The sequence below is a fragment of the Oryctolagus cuniculus genome, chromosome 11 (genome assembly GCF_051225735.1).
Source record: "Oryctolagus cuniculus isolate XC-2025 breed Fujian yellow rabbit chromosome 11, ASM5122573v1, whole genome shotgun sequence".
Taxonomy (NCBI): domain Eukaryota; kingdom Metazoa; phylum Chordata; class Mammalia; order Lagomorpha; family Leporidae; genus Oryctolagus; species Oryctolagus cuniculus.
In genome coordinates, this window is record NC_142877.1 from 80,029,333 (window position 1) to 80,052,860 (window position 23,528).

Sequence of the window (23,528 nt, forward strand, 5' to 3'; positions counted from 1 at the left end):
CCCGCCACCACCTTCCCGCAAGCCCACGCATCTCTGTCTGACATAAAACGAGGAGTGAGCCTCCATTTGTCTATGTGCTTTCCATGAAAAAAGTCGGTGCACAAGGACGGAAACGAGAGCTGCTGGAAATAGGTGCATGACTTGTTGAGCATACAAATCATTTCCCCCCTAGTCTCCAAGGGAGGGGGAAAAAAATCCCTCGTACTCTCTCCTTGCAGGCTACCTCCTGCCTGCGGGAGACGAGCCCGAGGCTGGCCCTCCCGCGCTGCGCCCGCTGTCCCCGCGGGAAACTTTTCTCGCAGGGCCCGCTCTGGCCACTGCGCTCGGGCCCAGACGGTGGGCGTGCGGCGGGCTCCCCTCCAGAGCCAGGGGCCCAGACCCGGCGACGCGTCTGTCTCTTTAAATTCCAGCTGCGCGCCTGGGAAACAGCGCCCCTCGCCGCCCAGGCCGGCTGGCGGCGGCGAGCGAGCTCGCGCTTTCGCTCCCGGCTGCGCGCCGCGGAGAGCTCGGCTCGGCCCGCGGGCTGTTCGGCGGCGGCGGCGGCAGCGCGGCGCGGGGCGGGGAGGCGCGGCCCGGCCGAGCAGGGGAAGAAAGAGCGAGCCGGGCCGGGAGAGGCGCCGCGCCCGGTCCCGCGCCCGCTCTCGGTGGGGGGGCCCGAGCAGTTTGCTTCGGGGCGACGAGGATGTGCTGGGCTTGTTTTCTCGCTCTCCCCGTCTCCTTAAGACGATTTCCATAGTAACCCGCTCAAGTGGCTCAGGATCGCAAACCTGAGGATTTCCGCGGCCCGCCGGCACCGCCTCGGCCAGGTAACGCTGCGGTCTCCCTCTCCTCCCTTGCCAACCTCTGCGCTCCTTCCAAAGTTCCTTTTGTGGAAAACCACCCGGCCCGACGCAGCCGGAGGCAGCTGCCACAGCGCCTTCCTCCCAGGTGCTTGCCACGGGCCCCCTCCCCTCTGCTCCCAGGACCCCTTGTCACATTATTATTATTATTTACATTTTCTGGTCGCCTCTCCCCCTCCCCCTGCCCTCTCCTCCTCTTTTTATTTTTTGTAAAATAATCCCCTTCATGCCGGTCCCCCCCCCCATGTCTGTGCTCTTCTTGGCTTATTTCCCCCCGCGAAGACTGGGGATGGGGGTGCGGGGACAAGTCAGGGGCGGAGGTGGCGAGCACGGTTCAGGGAGTGGCTGAACCACGGTTCAGCCGCCGTGGGCCACTTGGAGCATCCAGGCGGTGTCGCCTGTACCGGGGTCACGGGAGGGCGGCGGGACCCAGAGCCCCCGTCCCTGGACCAGCGAGGGAAGGATGCAGGCTTGGGGGTGATGGAGCGCTTGGCTGGGTGGCTGCCGGGCGACCATACATCACAGCCTCCTTCCACTCCCCCGCCCCTCTTCGGGTCTCTCTCTGTTTCCCGGGTCCTCCTTTCTTTCCTCCTCACCCACTCCATTCTTCCCTCCCCTCTCCCCCTCCGCTCATTTCCCTTTTTTCCCCTTAAAAGAAAGGGGAACCGTTCGTCACCCTTCCGTTGTGCCACCGTGGGAATAGCTGTGAAACCTGCAGCGTGGCCGCTTCAACCTGGTCGTTTTCAGACCCGTCCTCATCCATCAACATACTCGTTTCCTGAGTCTATTGATCTCCCGGGGTTCTGCAGAAATGCATTCTGAGCTGGGTGTCTGAATGTCCGAGTGGGGGTTCTGCAGCCCCCAAGTAGGATATGTATTGTAAGGGCTGCAAAGGGTTGGCATCACATAAGCCATGGATGTAAATAAACGTGTCTTTGAAAGAAATTTGGGCTTATGCTAGAGAAAGTTACCTCTGAAAAGGATTGATATACCCTTTTTCCTCTTTGACGTTGAATTTTAGGGAACTTGGAAGACTTTTTCCCTCCCTCCAGTTCATGAGGAACATGCAACTTCTATTATCTTAATTATCTCCTCTTGCAGCTTCATTCAGTTTTGCACTGCCCACTCCCCGGAATGAGCAGGTCATAATTAAGGTTCAAATGCAGCTTCCTGAAGTTCAGGCTGGCGGAAGTGGCAACCTCTGGTGCAAGGTGCTAAGAGAACCGGAGGGACAAGACAGACCCTGCCAAGGAATTGAAAGGGCAGAGCAACTGTAGTCTGAAATAAGCGGGTTCACACTTCAGGGCTGAAAAGCATGAAAATACAATAAAATCGGGCTTCTTGGTTTTTTGGTTCTGAGCATGTGTAGGTATGAGTTCATACTTACTGTTTAAACAATGATCCGCTGTAGTTCAGGACCCATTCTGCCTTGATGAGGTTGAAGCGCTTCCTCACTATGGTTTTATTTTATCTTTGAAATGTAAGATGTCTGTATTGTGAGAAAACAAAGAGGGGAAAAAAGGTGACTGCTGTTGAACCAGAAATAGGATTTGTGTGCATTTTTTTTTAATTTCTAAGAAAATATATGTAGTGATGCTTTCAAGTATTCCTGGGGTCAGAATATTTCTTGTGTGAAAGAGGTACTAATCGTCATTTTTCCTCCACTGTTTCAGTGGTGGACATAGTTTATAGAGAGGAAAGGTCTTGGTTTAAGAGAGCTCCCTTCGCCTCCTTTCCTTTGTTTGAACGTTTGTCTTTAAATTCACTGTTTAATGTGGGCAAAGAATCCTGGAGCACAGAAGAAGAGAAACTGCTGATAGATTGGGAAGCAGATCCAAGCCTGGAGAAAAATATTGCTGTGCTGCTCCACACTGTTGGCTTTGTTTATAGCTCATTGTATGTTTTAAATGTATTTCGTCTTCTTAATTCTACACCTAATACTCTTCATATCAGAGGTCATTTATCCAGCTCGAATGACTGTTTTCAAAATACTTAAAATTCCCTTGCCAAGGGAATTCACAAAGCACGTTTTTCTTCCAACATCTTCTTGCTATTGGACAGGGATAGCAGTAGTGGTCTGCAGTATTGTTTTGACCTGACTTAAGAGTTGTGATGTTTCCTGGGTGGGTGGTTTCTGCTGATAAATTTACAAGATGGTCCTGACAGGCTGAGTGGAAGTTGAATGTGCAGTTAATGGTGGATGCAATAAAGTGTGGATTTTTTCCTGTTCTTGTTTGAAGAAGAGGCATGCCTTCTGGCCACTTAATATTTCCCTGTGACCTCTCCTTTTTATGTGTGTGTACGTGAAGGATCTAACGTAGCCTGTTCTGATAGTTACATGATTTGAGGCTAAAAGCTACCTTAGTGACAAACCATAAATTATTATTTATAGTACATTGATTGTGAACTCCTCCCCCTTTGTGATGGTGTCTATGTTATATGCATCATTTAATGAAAGGTTGTCTATGATGAGCTGTTTTATGATCGGGAACAAAAAATTTCCTCAAATTTGCTTACCTTAGCCCCTATTCTATTTCAGAGGGCTTATCAAATTAATTATTTGAAAGGCAGAGTTATAGCTGGGTAGGGGCTAGGAGAACAAGAACAAGAAAGAGATATTAAGACCTTCAGTCCTCTGATTCACTTCCAAAAAGGGCTGGACAAGTCCAGAACCAGGAGCCTGGAGCTCCATCTAGGTCTCCTACATGGGTGCAGGGGCCCAAGCGCTTGGGCCTTCTTGCACTGCTTTCCCAGACATGTTAGCAAGGAGCTAGATCAGAAGTAAAGCTGGAGGGATTTGAACTGGTGCTTATGGGAAGCCTGCCTGGGATGGCTTACCCCGCTGCACCACAAGGCTGGCCCTCATCAAATGTTTTTGATCTGATATTTCAGTAGCCTGAATTGCTGAACACTACGAATTGCCACCAAGGATGTGTTTTGTTAGTTTTGGCATTACTATGTCTCGAGTTGTCTGGAGAGCTCCAAGTGACTCCTACAGCTCAGGACAACAGGAAGTGGTTGGCCTAGGTACAAGTTGAAAGGTAGATACAAATCCACACTCTGAACATTTTGGTACCGGAAGAATTGGAGTGCTGGCCACTTTAAGAAAATGTGAGTGTTAACTTTGACTTTAGTTGGGACACTCTCAGGCTGTATTTTGCTGTGCCTCTTCATTCCTCACTTACTTCAGAGGGAGATGCTAAAAAATTCTCAGGAAACACTTAAGTTGAATGTTACTTTTTTAACAGAAAAAAAAATAACTTAGGTATGTATGGGTGTTTGACTCCATGTGTATCTGAGATTAGCAGGGTGAGGATATCATTAACTCAAACAGGACATTGTGTCAGCTTCTAAAGTGTTGGGAGTCGTGGGGTATGAATAGAATTGAGAGCTGGGAGGCCAAGGTTGTGTTCCTACTTTCCACTGTCTCAGAGTTGTTGTTGCAATGGCTTTTTTATTCACAGATGTCACTTAGTTTTGTTTTCTGCAGGAGAAAAATGTACACAATTCTCTTTGCTGTTTTTAAATTCTCAAATATTGTATGTATTGACAGTAATATATATATACACAGGTGTACATATGTAGCAGGGTAGATGCGAAAGATACACACAGGCAACAGAAAAGACTTTTGAATATGGAATGGAGATGCTTCCTTGGACCGTTGATGGATAGATAACGATGCTGTATTTTTCCTGCTGTTTGGGAGAAGTTGAATATATTGCTTTTTCTGTTCCATTAATGTAGACAATAGATGTTCAGTGAATAATCACATAATGTAATATGTAGAACTGAATAATCCCAGCAGGTATCATCCTGTTACATGAATGTAAGTGAGGGATAAATTTCCTCCAGCTTTGTTAACCATTTGAAAATCTCCTTCCCATACCCCATATTGTAAGGAAAAGTAATTTTCTGTGAGGTTAAGTGGACCTCAGGATAGGAAGAAATCCCTAGAGCTATCTTTCTGCTTAGATTTCAGTTTTCTTCCCAAGTCTGACTGTCAACAATAATATCTGGTATGAGCCTCTGGTGCTGATGTTCCATAGGTCATCATCATTCTCTGTCCCAGATGAAGTCTCAAGACAAGCATTGCAGTAGCAGATACTAAATTTAATGCATCGTTCAAGTTAGTTATGTAACTTGAGGTCTTTAAATCTTTATGGTTCCTATTTTCTTATTTTTTGAATAATGTTACAATGTTGAGAGGCAATACAGTCCATCCTTGTAAGGGTTTAAAAGATGCATGTTCCAGAGATTGTACAATGTATGATATTCCTTGATAATCTATGCAATATCATTTTCATAAGAGTGTAATCATTTTAATTACGTGTTAATAATGGGGATGTAGAAATTTGAAAGTCTGGAAGTATTCTTGTGACAGAGAACCAAATGTTTGATAATAGAAAGGAAAGACAGTGTTACAACAAGAAGTGTTAACAATTCAGGTATAGATAGCCAGGGAGGCTGGAAATAAACTTGTTATATTTCATCTTGCTTCATGTATATGAGAGTACTTTAAAAAGTTCATAGAAAATGGATAGTAGGTTTCTTTTGATTTGTTTTGAAAAACCTTAATCTGTGCATATAGGTTCAACAAGTTCATGGATAATGCATGTGATGCTTGGATTTCAGAACTGGTTGGCAGGAAAAATTTTAATTCCGTGTTTCCTTGAGTTCAATCCTGATTGGACTGATCCATTCTAAGACAGTGTTGGCCAGCAATTAAAAAAAATTCTTGAGTTGAAATTCTAGCTCTTTCCTCTAGTATGATCTTTAGATAAATTTAGAATTTTAAGGATGTTTATTTGAGAGACCTGGTGAGACAGCGATTGCCCATCTTTTAGTTCACTCACCAAATGCACATCCCAGCCAGAAGCTACAGCCAGAAGCTGGGAACTTGATTCTGGTCTCAATTTTGGGTTGGTTTCTTAATCTCAGTCTCAGTATACCTGTCTGTAAATGGTTGTTGAGAAGACTTCTGGTGACAAATAAATGAAAGAATATTGACGAAAGCTCCTAGTGTGTAGCAAATATTCATAACGTATTAATTGCTATTGTTAGTGCTTTTCTACTATTTTTAGTGAAAGGTATAGTTACTTACTTCTTTCAAGTCTTAATGTTAACATAATACTTGCTACATGGGAACCATGCCACTCTTCCCCTCCTCAGCTTTTGCCCAAATCCTCAATCTGTGCTTGAGAGATAACACATTTTTAGAGGTGAGAGGATAACTTCATTCTGCTACTTTCCAGAAAAGCTTTCTTAACCTTTTTGACCTTCAGTATGAAGGTTAGTCATGGATGTGTGTTTTTTTTCTTTTCATTCAGAATTTGAAATTGTGCATCAGGATTGGCTATGGTAGTAATCTTTTTAAAAAGTGACAAAGTTTCTAGCTAATGTGCAGGTTACTTACAAGCTGTAATTGCTTATTAAACCCTTACTGTAATCTTGTAAGTAAGTTTTTGGCTAAAGGAAATAGCTGAGTAATTGTGTGTGTGTGTGTGTGTGTGTGTTTACACGTGTGAACACACAAATTGACTTGAATTACCATTGAATGAGAAGATTGCTTTTGGTTAAACATGTGATACCTCACATCATTTACTTTCCACTTTGAGTTCCAGTATTCAGGTGTGCATTGCACAAGTAATTTGCTTTATAAGCAGAGAATGTTTTCATCTGAAAAATGAGTGGGTTAGAATACCTTTTTAAAAGATTTTTATTATGGAAAATAAATATAAAAGTAGGAGGAATGATGTAATGGATTTTAGTGGATCATTGGGCATCAACAAATTTGGTAAATACATAAAAAATTAAAAGGCAGAGAGAGCGAGTAATAGTGATTACTCTCATCTGACAGTTCATTCCCCAAATGCCTGCAGCTGTGAGGCTGCCTGGGTTTTCCTGGTCCTGGACACAAAGAAGGGTGCAATCCATGTCCCCTATGTGGGTGGCAGGAACCTATTTATGTGTTCCATTACTGCTGCCTTCCAGGATCTTAATTTATAGGGAGGTAGAATTGGAAATGAAGCTGGTACCCATCCTAACAAGTGTCTTAACCATCAGGCTAAACACCTGCCCCCAGGTAACTTCTTTAGAACCCTTCTCCCTTAGCGATTATGATTTTTTTCTGACCATGCAAATTCTAATTTACTATTATTTTTGAAGTAATATTGTACTGTCAATGCCACCAACATTATATAATTAACTAGTAACACTAAGCATTCAATGGCAAGTCAGTAAAAGAAAAAGATAAACTGATGCATGAAGAATGCTTTGGAGCTGAGCAAATATAGGAAGTAAAGCTTAAGCAACATGGAATTAGCTTGAGGAAGGCACTTAATAAATATTGCTGAATCAAAGAGCTTATAAAATGTCCTCCAGTAGCCTGATTAATACCATATTATCATATATAAGAATAATTTTGGGGGTCAGCGCTGTGGCACAGCGGGTTAATGCCTTGGCCTGAAGCGCTGGCATCCCATATGGGCACAATTCAAGACCCGGCTGCTCCACTTCCCATCCAACTCTCTGCTATGGCCTGAGAAAGCAGTAGAAGATGGCCCAAGTCCTTGGACCCCTGTACCCACGTGGGAGACCTGGAAGAAGCTCCTGGCTCCTGGCTTCGGGTCGGCACAGCTCTGGCTCTTGCAGCCAATTGGGGAGTGAACCAGCGGATGGAAGACCTCTCTCTCTCTCTCTCTGCCTCTCCTCTCTCTGTGTAACTCTGACTTTTAAATAAATCTTTTAACATTATTTTAAAGAAACTGGACATCGATAAACAATTCTAAAAGTGTTGAATTCATGTTTTTTCAATCTGTTGGAATTTCTTTCAAGATTGTAACTGCTGGCTTCTGAGCTGGTCTGGGGTGATCCTAGCCTTTGTGGAGTTGCCCACCTCAACCCCTATCCTTCCCACACAAGCATGGTGTATTCCATGTGATCAACAGGGTATGATGGAAGGGACGATGGTGTATGACCTCTGAGATAGTCGTAGAAGACACTGCCTTCCTGTCGGATGACTTTCTCTGGGGGAGCTCCAGCATCCACAGTGTGAGAACACTTGAGCAAGCCATTGGGAATCACATGGCAAGAGAGTGTGGCCTTCTTCCAGCAGCCAACACCTGCTTATCAGCTGTATTGGGGAGCCACCACCGGGGTGGGCCTATAGCTCTGGCCACATCCACAGATGCCTGCATTCCTGGGTAACACATTGTATCTTCCTGAGGGCCCTTGGGCTGTCTAGAACTACCAAATTAAGCCTCCCCTGGAATCCTAATTCACAGAAACTGTAAGTTATCAAATGTTCAAAGTTGCTCAGTTTTGGAGTAATTTGTTAATGCAGCAGCAGCAGTAGATAACTAATAAAAAAATCTCAAACTGCCCCAGGGTTGTAATTATAAATACTAGTTATCACTGTTTAATAGATATGTCAAAGTACCAGTTAATAGAGTTCTAGTTGATAGAATGCTATTTAAATCTACATTTACAACAGTGAATAACTAGCATCTTTGTCTTTTATTCTTTTAAACCCCAGAGAAGGTGAATCTTCTGTGGATCTTAAAAATAATGAGGACAGAAGACAAAATATTCAAACAATATTTCATTCCTCAGCCACTCTTCTGAAACTCAGTCCTGGCCTTTGCGTTTGGCCTTGTGTCTGTTAAAAATTGAACTGTTTGAGAAAATTGAAAGCTCATTAGGGGTCAGGGGTTGAAGACTGGGGTGTATTTCAGCTAATACTTTTGGATAAACTTGGGGATGGTATTATGGTTGACTTCTAGGACATCCCAGTGGCATTTCTCACTTGATCATTTATTACAGTTGAAGATTTCTTTTGCTACCTGAACTATGTAAGATTAAAGAGCCAAATATGATGCAAGTATTGGAATGTGTTGCCTATTGTAGCCATTCTTCATGAATTTATACTCTTGCTACGTGTGTGTGTATGTGTGGCTGGACTACACAAGCATGGTTCTGGAATGTGTGTGTCCATGTTTTTTTCTCATTGTTATATTCTAAGGCTAATGAAACCTAAAAGTAGTGTCAATGCAGATTGGAACAGGTTCTGTACAACTGCAAAATTTTGGTAGATAAAATGGTATGGGTTAAAGAACCATATGAAGATGATAACCTCACTTTTTCCTTCATCAATGTGTTTAATTGTATCTAAATCAATACCATGCCATAAGATGTAAAATATGACAGCATCTTTAGCATATATAACTTAAGGAACCTTGGGAAATAGTTTTCTGAGCCTTTAGATTGGTGTGCATATTGGTTTTTATAAACGACCCACCAGTTTTTTTTATGTTTGGAGAATAGAGTTTTTGTGTGTTCTGTTTAATTTGTTAGGTGGGGTAACTAATAAAATTAACATTCTTGAATTTTTTTCAGATCCAAGGTTATCTTGGTATAAAAAAGCAGTAGCATTCACTGACATGCAGCAATATCATGCTGTCTGGGAATTGAAATCGATTTTCCTTTTTTTTTTTTCCTTTTTTTTTTTTGGTCTTTGACATACACATTTACACTTTGAACAAGCTTCACCTGGGAGGACTCCAGAAAACCAATAAGCAGTCATTCAGAAATTAGTTTTCAGGACATCACAAATTAGTTGCATCACAAGCCTCAGGATAAAGTTAATGAAGTCAGTAGTTCTTCTTGATATTTTTATGTTTGAGCACAGGGTGCAATAAGAACTACCTTTAGAATTGAGAATAAACAACACTGACCCAATTTTTTCTGTTCTTATGAAATATCTGGAAATTAAACTACTAGTCTCCAGTAAAATGGATATATATAGCTGATGTGCATATAGAACTCGGGAGTGTATTCTTAGATGTCTTTTGATAAGCATGCTTTGGTTTATTTGTTGGATAATGTGTCTAATCTTGTGTGCTTTCTCCTGCCTTGCACATTTGACATTGCATTAATTTGTTCCATGAAGTAAACATGTTTAAATAAAAACAAAGTTTAAGTATTAATTACTTTTCACACTTTGAGGATACCTGGGATATAGAAATGAATAAAACAAGATCCTTGCTCTTGAGAAAGCTGGAATATATATAGTTTTTAATTTAAAAAAATTAAGAAATTTTAGATTTGTTTTTTCAAGTTCTAATTGTTTATAGCTAAACTTGACAATTTATTATGGCCAACCTGTACTCAACACAGTGTTGGGTTGGATTATGTTACCGTAATTGAGTATTATCCTGAGTTCCACACTGTTAATGAATGCTAATGCTCCTTTGAAGGTCTCCTACACATAGCCTCAGTAACCACAAAGGCTTTTCTGCCTACAGCAGATGAACTTTCAATAATGTCGCAGGAAGTTGCATTAGGAATCAGGCCGTTACCTATAGCCCTTTTCTTTCTTTGCCTGCTAATGTCTGTTTGAGGTATTTCCCAAGAGCACATATGTGTATCATAGTTTGGAATTTTAACATTTATTTTTCTGCATAACATGGAAAAGGTCCTCATTCACTTTTTTTTTTTTTTTTAAAGATTTATTTATTTGCTTAAAAGTCAGAGAGGAGGAGAGGCAGAGAGGGAGAGAGAGAGAGGTCTTCCATCTACTGGTTCACTCCCCAATTGGCCGCAGCAGCTGAAGCTGTGCCGATCTGAAGCCAGGAGCCAGGAGCTTCTTCCGACTCTCCCTTGTGGGTACAGGGGCCCAAGGACTTGGACCATTTTCTACTGCTTTCCCAGGCCACAGCAGAGAGCTGGATCAGAAGTGGAGCAGCCGGGACTTGAACTGGTGCCTATATGGGATGCCATCACTGTAGGCAATGGCCCTACCCGCTATGCCATGGCACCAGCCCTCCTCATTCACTTTTAAGTCAACTTCTGATATGTTTGCTAAATATGTATTTTAAGAATTGAGATAGAGTTTTGATAGTAGTGTGGTAGGGTACCAGAAACATCGGAGTCTGCCTTGCCAGTTAGCTCTATCTAGGGGTTCCCAGAGAAGGTACTGAGGTATGCCAGCAAGGGAAGCCAAATGGTAATAAGAATACCAGCTTATTAATAGCTTCAGATGGTACCAGTTGCCCTTAATGCAAGACTCTAGACAAAGTTTATTTAGGTTATATAGAGCATGATACCTTAGGCTTGAAGCCATAATATATGTATGTAACATTATAGATATATTTTATGCCTCTAATATATTTATAAATATAATTTATATATTTTGTATATCTATAATATATTCTATATATAAAATATATCAGATAAATTAAGTGTTTATTTTGATACCCTCTTCTTTTAGACAAGACAGTTTTTTCCCTTTCTTACCTGTTTGCTTAACTGTGACTAACCCAGGGATCTAGTTTTAACTTAGCAACCATATCCAAATAGAAGGAAAGGAGAGAGGGAGGCAATTAGGTTTTATGCTTTTAAAATGCAGTGACCTTGTCCACTGACCACTGTGGTCCAATCAATGCTTTTGGTCAGAAGAGCCACTTCTCCTTTGAAGAGGGTGGGCAGAGGTTGTCACGGTGAGGATGCAAAGGATCAGTGAAAGGGATAACTCATGATACAGGTCATAATCTTTTATCTGAAAATCTGTAGTTACTATTGTTATAGATTTGGATGTTTTCATATATTAAAAAGATGCATGTATATATATGAATATATATATGAATATATATATATATATATATTCACATGTATCCTGAAACGCAGTACATCATGCATCAGTCTTGGCGTGGACTGGGGAAGCACATCTTTGTCAAATATACTATTTCTGGATGAAAAATTCACAGTTAAGTGAGTGTGATGGGGCAGGTATGTGGTCCAGTGATGATATTGTTGCTTGGGATGCCATCATCCCATATCTGAGTGCCTGGTTCAAGACCTGGCTACTCTGCTTCCAATTCTGGTTCCTGCTAATGCACACCTTTGGTGACAGCCGATTAAGGGTTCAAGTACTTAGGTCCCAGCCCACCCATGTGGGAGACCATGATGGAGTTCTAGGTTCCTGGCTTCAGCCTGGTCCAGCCCTGGCTGTTGTGGGCATTTGGGAAATGAACCAGAGGATGGATGATGACGATCTCTGTCTCTCCTTTTAAAATAAAATGAAAAAAGTGGGTGTGGTTAACAGAATAATGCCCCCCCCCCCCCCAGTGTCTGTATCTAAATTCCAAGAACCTATGAATACAAAAAAGGACTTTGTACTGCAGTTAAGGTTTAAGGTCTTTGAGTTGGGGGCTGTCTGGCTGGACCAAATCTGATCACTTGGATTTTGGAACGCAGAGGATCTTTCTCAGCAGTAATGGAGACAGTCAGAGATGCTACCTTACTGTCTTTGAAAATGAAATAAGGGAGCCATGGGTTAAGGTATGCAAGTGGTCTTTAGGAGCTCCAGAGAGGAAAGCAGTTATGATGACAACTTGGTTTTTATCCTAGTGAGCACCAATCAGACCTGTGAGCTCCAGAACTATAAGATAATAAATCTGTGGTGTTTTGAACTGAAAGTTCATGGTAATTCATTACAGTAGCACTAAAAAACTAATATACTGAGATTAAAACTGTAATCTTTTTATTTGGGGTCAGTTTTGAAAGGTCTTTGGTTTTTCTGAGGTTTTACATTATGAATCACATTTAAGGATTGAGAAGCTGTCAGGGAATTGGGCATTTTGATATTTTAACTGAATGTAATCTTGTGTTACTTAATTTTTATTTATGGGAGGAAGAGTTCCTTGGAAGGATGTTTTGCTGCTGTTGTTGTTACTATCCCAATATTTTGAGTCTCTGCTGATTTCTTTGGATTCATTTCCATTTATCTATATTAACTAGTTTCATGATGGTTCTGACCAATTAGGTTGGCCATGACCTTTGTTTCACTGTAAAATCGGACTAAGGTCATACATTTGTAAACAAAGAGACCCAGACTCTGAAATATACTGGGATATACATCGTTCTTGCTGCTTAGGTTTATTATGGAACAGCTGCTTCCTGTCCCTCCTTCCTTCCTTTGAGGATGGTTGGGGCTTGAAAGGAAGCAAACACAGCAGGGTGAGTTTGTGAATGTGACAGGTAGTAACTGGACTGAATGCCTCAACACAAGAAGTCTGAATATGCCTGGCCTCATGTGTGCACCTCATTGTTAACCAATTAATAACATTAAGATTTTACAAGGAGAAATATTATCCCAAGTTTTAGTCCTTTTCATGACAAAACTCAGGCGGAAGTTGACTTTTGGAAATTTGCCAAGAAAATATCCCACAAATATAAAGCGTATTTCAGCATGTGGGGTAGCAGTTTACAATAAAAATGCAGAAGGGATTTCTCTTGTGATGCTGTGCTGTTGTAGTGTATTCCATTATTATGCAATGATTGTAGTCTGATTCATGTTTGAAGGTTATGCTTTCAGTGAACTGTTTCATTATGATGATACTAACTCTGACTCAAATTAAAATGCTAACTTCAAGTATGCACCTTGCACCGTCCTTGATCTGCAGCTGAATCTTCAGGAATATCAATTGTACTATTGATTTTGATGCATAAGCACTCAGAGGATCAGTCTCACTCTGTCAGCAACTATGTGTCTGTGCCTGTGTTAGTGTTTTACTTTATTTTCCAGAAAAAAATGATAAGTTGTAAATGGCTGTCTGTAATCTGTGAATCAAAACTTTTTTCTTCAGTAAAGACATTTTTCTGCTCTTTGCCCTAATACTGTATTGTTCCTACCCCCCAAACAGTATTTTTCCCTCCCCAACATTTTCATTATGGCATATTTGAAATATTTTCATAGCTTTTGACAAAAATGATTTTGATCCAAATACAGCTTGACAACCTGCTCATATACAAGCCACTGTCTGAGATCTCGTGTCTACGTAATCAATAGAATTACTTCATGCAAAGTTTGACATAATTTGTCTAGACCATTGACCTAAGTGAAAAATCTAGCACAATGGTAGAGAATTTTTTTCTCATCTATTATCTATCCTGGACTTGTAATATTTCACTATGAATTTTTTTGCTTATTTATTGACTCTACTGATTTTTTTTAGTTGAAATACAAGGGTAATTCAAAGTAATTCATGCAAAGTGAAATTAAAAGATCATTTTGGTATATAAAGGTTAGAGTTGACTAATTTGATGTTAAGGATGGAATACGTTATTTTGAGAATAATTTAACACCTGTTGTTAGGGTTGTCTTTGCAGAGACCACGTGTATCTTAGACATATCTAACTCACATGTTTCATCAATTTTTAAAGTACATAAAGCTTATATGTGTGGTTGCTGTATAAGGCACTACAGTGCCTCATTTTTTTCACTGTAGTGTGTTGGGCTGTGGGCTAGATGCTGGGATGAGTAGAAAGGAAAATAGGATGGGGACCTTGCCCTTAATGACTTTTCTATTAGGAATGCAAGACTGGTACAAGGGTGGCATGTGCTTTTGACAAGGATGCATGTCTGTAGAGAGGACAGTTAAAGGAAAGGAAGTCTTTTTCCTTGTAGAGAAAACACAGAATGCTCACTGAAGAGATAAAAGGATATTCCAACCAGGAAATGGGGTAGTGAAATACTAAAGCCAAATTCTATCTGTTCCATGGCATGCGGGCCCCTAAGATTCACTCCTTTGTATCTTGGGTCCAGACATCATCACCAGACATTCTAACCATATTGAGCTATTGGGAATGTCCAAGTGTCAGGCTCTTTGCTTTGGACCTGTCCTAAATTTCTGGTCAATGAGACTGCTATATTGAGTTGTTCTGTTAATTTTTTTAAAAATGTATTTAAGTTATACAAGTTTCATATATTTCATATATAAAGATTTAGGAATATAGTAGAACCCCCCCTCCCTCCTGCCCACACTCCAACCCTTCCTCTCTCTCTCTCTGATTCCAATTCATAGTTATTACAATGATCTGCTTTCAGTACAATTAATGATCTTATAGTTTACCTTACTCTAAGTAAAGGAGTTCAACAAATACTATGAAGAGAAAGAAAACAAAATAAAACAAAATACTATTCCTCAATGGAAGAGACAAGGGCTATAAACAATCATCTATTCTGAAAAATGTCTATTGCACTCCAATACATTACATTTCAGGTATTCTATTAGTTACTTCTGATATGGGAAAACATGATCTCTTTCTTTTTGGGACTGGCTTATTTCAGTAAGTATAATGGTTTTCAATTGTGACCATCTTGTTGCAAAAGAGATTTTTTTTTTTATAGCTGAGTAGTACTCTATATATACAATAATTTCTTTATCCAGTCAACAGTAGGTGGACTTCTATATCAATTCCATATTTCTGCTGGTGTGAACATGGGGGTACAGATAACTCTTTGATACACTGATTTCTTTTGGTTTGGGTTAATTCCTAGGAGTTGGATGGCTGGATCATATGGTATGTATATATTCAGATTTCTGAGGTATCTCCATACTGTCTTCCATAGTACTTGCACCAGTTTACATTCCTACCAGCAGTGGATCAGGGTACCTTTTTCCCTATGTCCTCACCAGCATCTGTCCTTTGTGGATTTTTTTAATGGGAGCCATTCTAACTGGAGTTAGGTGAAACCTCATTGTGGTTTTCATTTGCTTTTCTCTAATGGCTAGTGATCCTGAGCATTTTCTCAAGTGTCTGTTGGTCATTTGAATTTCCTCTTAAAAAATGCCTATTTAAGTGCTTTGCCCATTTCTTCGCTGGATTGTTTTGTTGAATTTCTTGAGCTCTTTATATATTCTAGATGTCAACCCTTTATTGGTTTTGTGTTTGCAAATATGTCCTCCCATTCTGTCTCTTCATGTTGCTGAGTGTTCCTATGAATCTAATTTTTTAAAAAGATTTTATTTGAGAGGTAGAATTATAGATAATGAGACGAGAGATGGAAAGAAAGGTCTTCCATCTGCTGGTTCACTCCTCAGATGACCACAGTGGCTGTAACTGTACTGATCCGAAGCCAGGAGCCAGGAGCTTCTTCCAAATCTCCTGTGTGGGTGCAGGGGCCCAAGCACTTGGGCCATCTTCTGTTTTCCCAGACCACAGCAGAGAGCTGGATTGGAAGAGGAGCAGCTGGGACTAGAAGGACTAGCACTGGCACCCATATGGGATGCTGGTGCTGCAGGCAGAGGATTAACCTACTGAGCCACAGCTCTGGCCCTATCTATAAATCTAATTTTAAGACATTGAAATTACTCATTAGAAATAGGATCTTCATAGTTCATTCTTGACAAATACAAAATCCTAAAATTCTTATTTTCAAAAATACTTTCCTGGATTACACTAGTGCCACTTATGCATTCATTTTTTTTTTCTTAAAGTATGTGTATTCTGTTCAGTTTCAAAGAGACAATGATGAAATACAAAATAGTTGCTCTCCAGGAGCTTAACTGCTGGCAAGAGACTGAAAAACTAGATTTAAAAAAAAAACTTCACAGTACTTTAGTTTGAAACTTCTGTAGTTGTAGTAAAGGAATGAAGGTACATGGAAAACCAGGGGTGGGTGTGACAATTCTGCCTGGGGACTGTGCATCACGGAAGAATGCCCAGAGAGGTGTTTAAACTGAGTCAGGAGAGATGAATGGGAACCAGCCAGATGGGCCCAATGAAGAAGAGTGTTTCAGGATCTTACTCTGCAATTCACAAATAATTAAGAGAACATAGAGTGTTGGGATGAACAGTTCCCACAGGGCAGGAATGAAGGCATGGGACAAGTACAGCATGATGAAGCTGGAAGCATAGGTAGCTCATGAAATGTGACTTCTATATAGAAGAGTTCATATGCAATTCTGGAGGTTGAAGTAATTCTTGGTTATGAAACAAGGTTACAGTGTACATAATACCCTTTGAGTGCAGATGTCAGTATTATAACATTTTAATATAAAATTGTTCAATGCAGAAGCAATACCTTTGTGTCAGCTAAGAGCTGAATCTTCAAAGCATAACACTTCTTAGAGTTAGTGGTCACATTAACTTGTCTGTATCTTAGTTTCTTCATCTGCAAAATGGAAATGATAAAGGCCATCTTAGAGTTGATGTGAGAATTAGATGGGCTTATACTGCTAATGAACCTCGTAATGCATTATGTATGCAGTAATTGTGTATATTTCCTGGGAATTTTAATTTTTAAGAATAGTGATTAGGTGACCAACATGACATTGGTAATGTGGGAGCTGGAAGGTTACTTAAAAATCAGTTTCATTGGGTGTTCTTTTAATGGCCAAAAAGCCATGTGCTGAATTTTAAATATTTCTTGAGATCTGAAGTTGTCTTGTTTACTTGTCTGAGAAAGGGAAATTAGAAAATGGGAAGTGAATTGCGAGTATGGCAAACAGCATGTGGGACCCTGACTGGGATTAACCAAGTATGCCTGAGGTTATTATGTTTTAAACTATTTGGGAGGTGAAGAGACAGTGTTTCACTCTATAAATGCTCAGAATGACTGGGGCTGGGCTAAGCCCTGGCTGGATCTGGAGCTGGAAACTCAGTTCCCCTCAATGGGTTGCAGGAACCCAAATACTTGAGTCCATCCCAAGATCTGTAGTTGCAGGAAGCTAAAGTCAAGAGCCAGGAATCAAATCCAGGTACTCTGATATGGGATGTGGGTATTTTACCCAGCATATTTTGCTTTTTTTTTGTAAAAAATTATATATATATATATATAAGCACACATTATATTCACATATGGTTTATTTGTAAGAGAGGGAGAAAGGGAGAGAGAAAGAGATATTCCTTCTGTTGGTTTAGTCTACAAATGCCCGCAGCAACCAGCACTAAACCAAGCCAAAGCCATAAGACTGGATGTATCACAGACCCCCAAGTACTTGAATCAAAACTTCCCACCTCCCAAGGTGCATGTTGGCAGGAAGCTACAATTGGAAGCAGAGCCATGACTAACCCAGCTCTCTGATATAGGATACAAACATGCCTGGTAGAGGATTAACCATCATACCCTACCCACAGGTGTCTTAACTGCTAGACTAAATGCCAGTGCCTGGGTAAAGTTATTAAGACCATACCCCACATTTAGTATTACTGTGTACTGATCTCAGCAAAGGTAGACTCATCACAAGGCAATCTCAAAAACAAACAAAAACAAAAACAAACAAACAAAAAAAACAAAAAAAACCTGAGAACGTTTGATATTGAAAGAATTTTACTACCATGGCTTAATTAGTCCAGAGCATGGTGCCAGAATGTGGAGCACCCAAATGGTATAAAGGTTTGCTGTGACTTTTGCTGGCTTCTAAAAGCAGAGTAATTATCACTAAATTGTGGATAATCATAAAACATACTGTACTTAGATAGTATCCATTTAATTTAAAAATTTCAGAAAAGATTGAGGCAGATATTTAGTGCTTCCACTGGTAAAAATATTAGGGAATGAATACAAAGTTTTTTTTTTTTTGTCTTAAAGAGTGCCATGTACATTCTAACAAGATGACATCCCTTGTATACCAAAGTATATCATATGATAGTCTGTGAATGGAAAATAATTTATGAAAAGATAGACTGCTATTTCATTGTGTGTGTGTGTGTGTGTGTGTGTGTGTTTTGAAAGGCAAAGTTGCTGAGAAAGGAGGAGAGACAGAGATCTTCCATCTGCTTGTTCTCTTTCCAAATGGCCACAACAGCTGGGGCTAGGCCAAGCTAGATCCAGAAGTCAGGAGCTTCTTCTGGGTCCTCCATATGGGTGGCAGGGGCCAAGCACTTTGGGCTGTTTTTTTGCTGCCTTCCCAGGTGAGTTAGCAGGGAGTTGAATTGGAAGTGGAGCAGCCAGGACTTGAACTGATACCCATATGGGATGCCATTGCTACAGTATGCAGCTTAACTGGCCAAACCCAGGATTTCTTAATAATTGTGTTTTCTTAGCAATTTTAAAAAATGTTTTGTACATCTTCCTATTAGTTCAGCAAACTTTTAAGGTAATGACTATGGTGATTTTTTTTTTTTTTGGTGGAAGATTGATTTTATTACACTGACTTCCCAGTTAAACATGCTATTTTATCAGATAAATCAAAACAGCAGGACTTTTAAATGTTCGTGACTGCCATATAATCTCTCATTTGTAACACAAAGCACAAGTTAGACCTTGGCCTTTTTTGCTAAACAGTTACTTGAAGATTGAATGATGAATAATTGTTATTCTCCAGTCATGTGAATCATAGTACCAAAGGAAGGAGCAGTTGAGAAGCTTTTAATGATGAATTGGTGCTGTTAATGAAAAAGATGTGGGTGGTAAATTATATATCCAAGCCCTTGAAAATTAACCTCTAGCACCTGTTATTAGTTTCATTTTTTTTGCTTAGAGTAAGTCTAATTTTTTGAGAAGGCAGTTTATTGCCCTCTGAAAGATATTTAAATTGGAAAAATACTTCTTTGTGTTGCTTACCCAAAAGGAACAGTTTTACCTGTGGCCATGTTGTGGTTAGTTTTCTCATCTGCATTCTGCATCCCCCTGTTAGGGCCCTTGGTTGAAGCCTGTGTGGATTTATTTGCAGAGTAGCAGACATTGAGTTGGACCTACAGATTAAATGAATCCCATGAGTTAGAAGGATGACCTTGTATCCGGGGAAAGTAATTTCATTATTTGTCTTCCTTGCTTTGAGTGCAATAGAATTTGTGTGGTATGCCTGATACTGAGATGCTTTTTTATTTTGTGTGTGTGAGTTGACTTAGAACAGATTTTAAGTAAGCATCCAGGCAGTGGAGCCTAAATTGCCCGAGTTTTAATTGTGATGGGGATAGTCCTACATTACATTTTGTCTTCTGTAAGGTTCAGCAAATAAATAATCCCATTTATATTTCAGTTTCCAGATTATGCTTATATCTTTATTTGGCCATGATAGGAATACTGTGTGGGCAAATGGCCTTATGGTCAGAATCATGGTTACATGGCTGTTGATTCTTGCTGTGTAGCCAAGTTGTGTAATGTCTGTATTTTGCGCAGGTATTAAAGTTTGGTTGGACTGGGAGAAGATAACATAGAGGAGAATCAAAGAATTTGCCAGTTTCTGTTTGTGGTAGAAACACAGACTGGTGCTGTATATTAGAGATGGAGATTTCAGAAACCTCAAATAAGCCACATGGAAACCTTCTAACAGGTTGCTTCTTGTTGACTGGCTTTATGTACAAGAAAGGATAATTGTGTGCTATTCTATACAATTGACTTTTCTCAAGTTCATCTGACTTTTAAACCAAATTCATTCACAGTGGTGTTTTCTGCATAACGGCCTGATTGATTTGACCAAGGGCCAACTGAGTTGCCATGAGAGTCAGCCATGACAATGGGGGGTAAATTAAAATAGTCTATGACCAGGGTCAGATCATCTAGGGAGGTAATAGAACAGTCCCTAAGGCCTGTTGAATGCAAGTGCTAAAATTCTATTTTGTACTCTAGTTAAAAACGGTCTAAAAAATAGCATTTAAAGTACAGGAGAAGCAATAAGTCGTTTACTTTTGCTACAAATTCGTTTATAGAAAATATCTAGTACAATTATGAGAGGAAATTTTACTGTTCCTGTGGCAATTTAATATTAAGAAATTACGTATTTGGTATTTGTTACATTTAGTTAGTTCTTCAGATATTTTCAGAAGTCTTTTTCTATCACTAAAATCTTTCAGATTTGGAAGATATGTAGTACATTTATTTCTCCCTAATTTATAAGTAATTATACTGAGGTTTAGAGTACAGTTCAGTGGTGTATTTACATTAATAAAAGTGATTATTGACAAAATAGAATTAGAACCCACATTCATGAATTTCTATACTATTTAGCTGAAATTTATGAGTAAGAAGACATATAGTTGCTTTAAGCAATGGGACAGGGATTCTTTAATTGTTATTTCTAGGTAAGCTAAAACCTGGATAGAACTTCAGTTATCCCTACAGCATAGGCCACACTATCTGTATTTGAAATCAGTAACAACAGGTGAAAGGAGAGAGAACATGGTCTAGTTTTATTGGGGAGGCGTGAATGGAAGGATCTATCCTTAGGCATTCCTATTAGTGTTTTGGGGTTAGCATGCCTGATCGTTGAAATAGGCTTCTACAAAGTAGATAGTGATGATGAATGATGTTTAACATGATGTATCTCTAATGTGTCATACGTAGATTAACTATGATAACTTGTTTCCATTCTCAACATAAGGGATCATGTTGTGGGGTGGACATTGGGTACAGTGGTTATAATGTCAAGTGAGATGGCTGCATCCCATATCAGAGTGCCTAAATTTGAGTCCTGACTCTGCCTCTGACCCCAACTTTTTGCTAATATCTGCTCTCCTACCCTGAGAGGCAGTAGTGACAGCTCAAGTGCTGTGTCTCTGCCACCCATGTGGGAGACTTAGATTGAATTCTGGGCTCCCAGCTTCAGCTCGGCCCAGCCACGCATTTGTGAGCATTTGGAGTGAACCAGTGAATGGAAGGTCCTTATGTTTCTCTTTCTGCTTTTCAAATTAACAAAAACTAAAGAAAAATAAGTGATCCTGGTGGATAATTTGCTCATTTTTCTCAGGAGTATATTACTTAAAGCATCATACGTCCTTTCATTCTTAAAATGAATTACTAAAACTTACCTCTGGAGTGAATAAATTATTATAGATGTTTCAATTGTGTAAATAGGGATGTTTATCCTCTCTTTGAGTAAAGATATATTATCTCAAACACAAACGTTGTCAATCATAGGGTTTGAATACGTCCTTCAATCAGCTCAAGATCCTTTTGCATAGCTAGGATTCAACCGAATACCACTTTTAATCAGCTAATTACATAAAGTATATCAGGTTTTCCTGCCAAACAAATGACGGGGGAGGAGTAATTGTACAAATGCACATCCCTGTACTTTTATTTTTCTCCTCAACAAAATAATCCATGGAGGAAACCATGTTCACAGGGTCAAAGTTGTAGGTTTGATTCTGAACTTCAGCAGGAAGTCCTATCTGTGTGAAGTACATGTCTGCTGGTTTTAATTTTTAAAATAGTTTCTCATTACTTTAGGGACAATATGGGGACACTTGAACGTATCTAGGAAAGAAAATTAGCTTGGCCTTACTTCCCTTTGTCCTTCCTACTAAATTAATCTCCATATTTCTCTTTCTGTGCTTGTTCTTTCCTTCTTCTGGTTGTCTTGAGGCTCAGAGAAGTCCAAAAACAGTATCTTCTTAGATAAAATCGGTGACATCATTTTGTCATAGGGACAGTTTCCTGGTCCTCTCAGTGTTCAGTATTTCTATGGTCCTTTATAAAAGACATATACTTAGTATATGGCTTTAGACCTTTGTAGAAGATAAATCTTGAAAGGCAACAAAATTAGCAGTGCACAGAGTGGTGGGATCCTCAAAAAGCTTATGGAATCAACCCAGATTTCCATCAACTATTGACTAGATAAAAAAATTATGGTATATATACATTATGAAGTACTACTCAGCTGTTTAGAAAAAAATAAGAGATCCTGCCTTTTGCAACAAGATGGTGGCAACTGGAAACCATTATACTTAGTGAAATAGATGTAACATATTGAAGTAAATTAGACATTTTGAGAATTGATGATTGTTTATAGCCCTTGTCTCCTTCATTGAGGAACAGTTTCTTTTTTTTTTGTTTTCTCTTTTACTTGATCATTAAGTATACTGAAAATAGATCATTGTAAAAATCAAGAGTGGGGATTCAAGATGGGGGGGGGGAGGGTTAGGAGGGTGAATGTTACTCTGTTCCTAAATTTGTATATATGAAATTTGTATAACTTAATCAAAGTTTTCCACATTTTTAAAAATTTTATCTTTAGTTTCCAGTTTTCCATGAATGTTATGATGCTCCCCTGTGTATGTTCATTTCCTGGGGCACAGGGAGGCAAAGAGGTAGGAACAAGCAAGTTAGTGTTGGAGCAGAGACAGGACTGCAGGTGTCTTTCTTCCAGATCTTTGGATTTGAACTAGAAATTCAAAGAAGGTGCAGTTGCCAAGGTGAAACAATCTATTCATCTTCCTACTTAGCGTGCAGTCTCAGTTACAATAGGAAATCAAATCTCTGTTAGGCATCTGTTACACTGAGCACGTACAATAAATGCTTCGAAAGCTGCGAGAGCTGAGAAAATAACATACTATTCCAATCGAGGGACTGCTGGAAGATAAAACACAGCTTTTCCCATCTCTTTGCCCTTGCTTGTAGCCTGCTTCTATTTGGGTTCTCCTCTGCCACCAATGGGGTTTCATCTGAGCTCTGAGAAGATAGCAGAAGCTGACAAGATTTTCTCATGTCAACAACTTAGCATATTGCCAGGAACCAGGGGCATACAATATTGGAACTGTACTGATAAGGCGTTTGGCATATACTTATTCTTTTCTCTCTGCATCTGCATTTTCGAGGCAGGCCTGTGGATGTGAGGGCCTTAGGACTGCACAGAGGTATGACATGGCTAGATCAGCAGTTACAGGACAGCACAATATCTCAATTTGAGTGAATTTCACGAATCTCTATGCACTTGGCAGCAAGAAGCCCAGTTTAGATAGGAATAGTCCAAATCGGGCTAAGGGTTGGAGGAAACAGCAGTGCTGTTTACAGGGAGGCACAAGATGAGGTTATATACTGAGAAGCAGTGATAGTAACTACCATGGCAGGTCACCAGTGTCGGCCACAAGGAATTGGCTGGGAACACCTATAACAACACTTGCCAACTTGCAATACCACAAATGGAAGAAAATTGTAAATACTTGTCCCAGGGCTCATGAGGT

General features: G+C 39.9%; 1 protein-coding gene across 1 annotated transcript in view; it reads left to right on the forward strand.

The window, feature by feature from the left end:
* Nucleotides 1-583: 583 nt before the first annotated feature.
* NAV3 (neuron navigator 3) overlaps nt 584-23,528 on the forward strand; it is a 966,035-nt gene continuing 943,090 nt past the window's right edge. The window contains exon 1 of the mRNA XM_089307477.1: nt 584-806. The gene's annotated coding sequence lies outside the window, so the exon portion shown is untranslated. The remainder of the gene's footprint in view (nt 807-23,528) is intronic.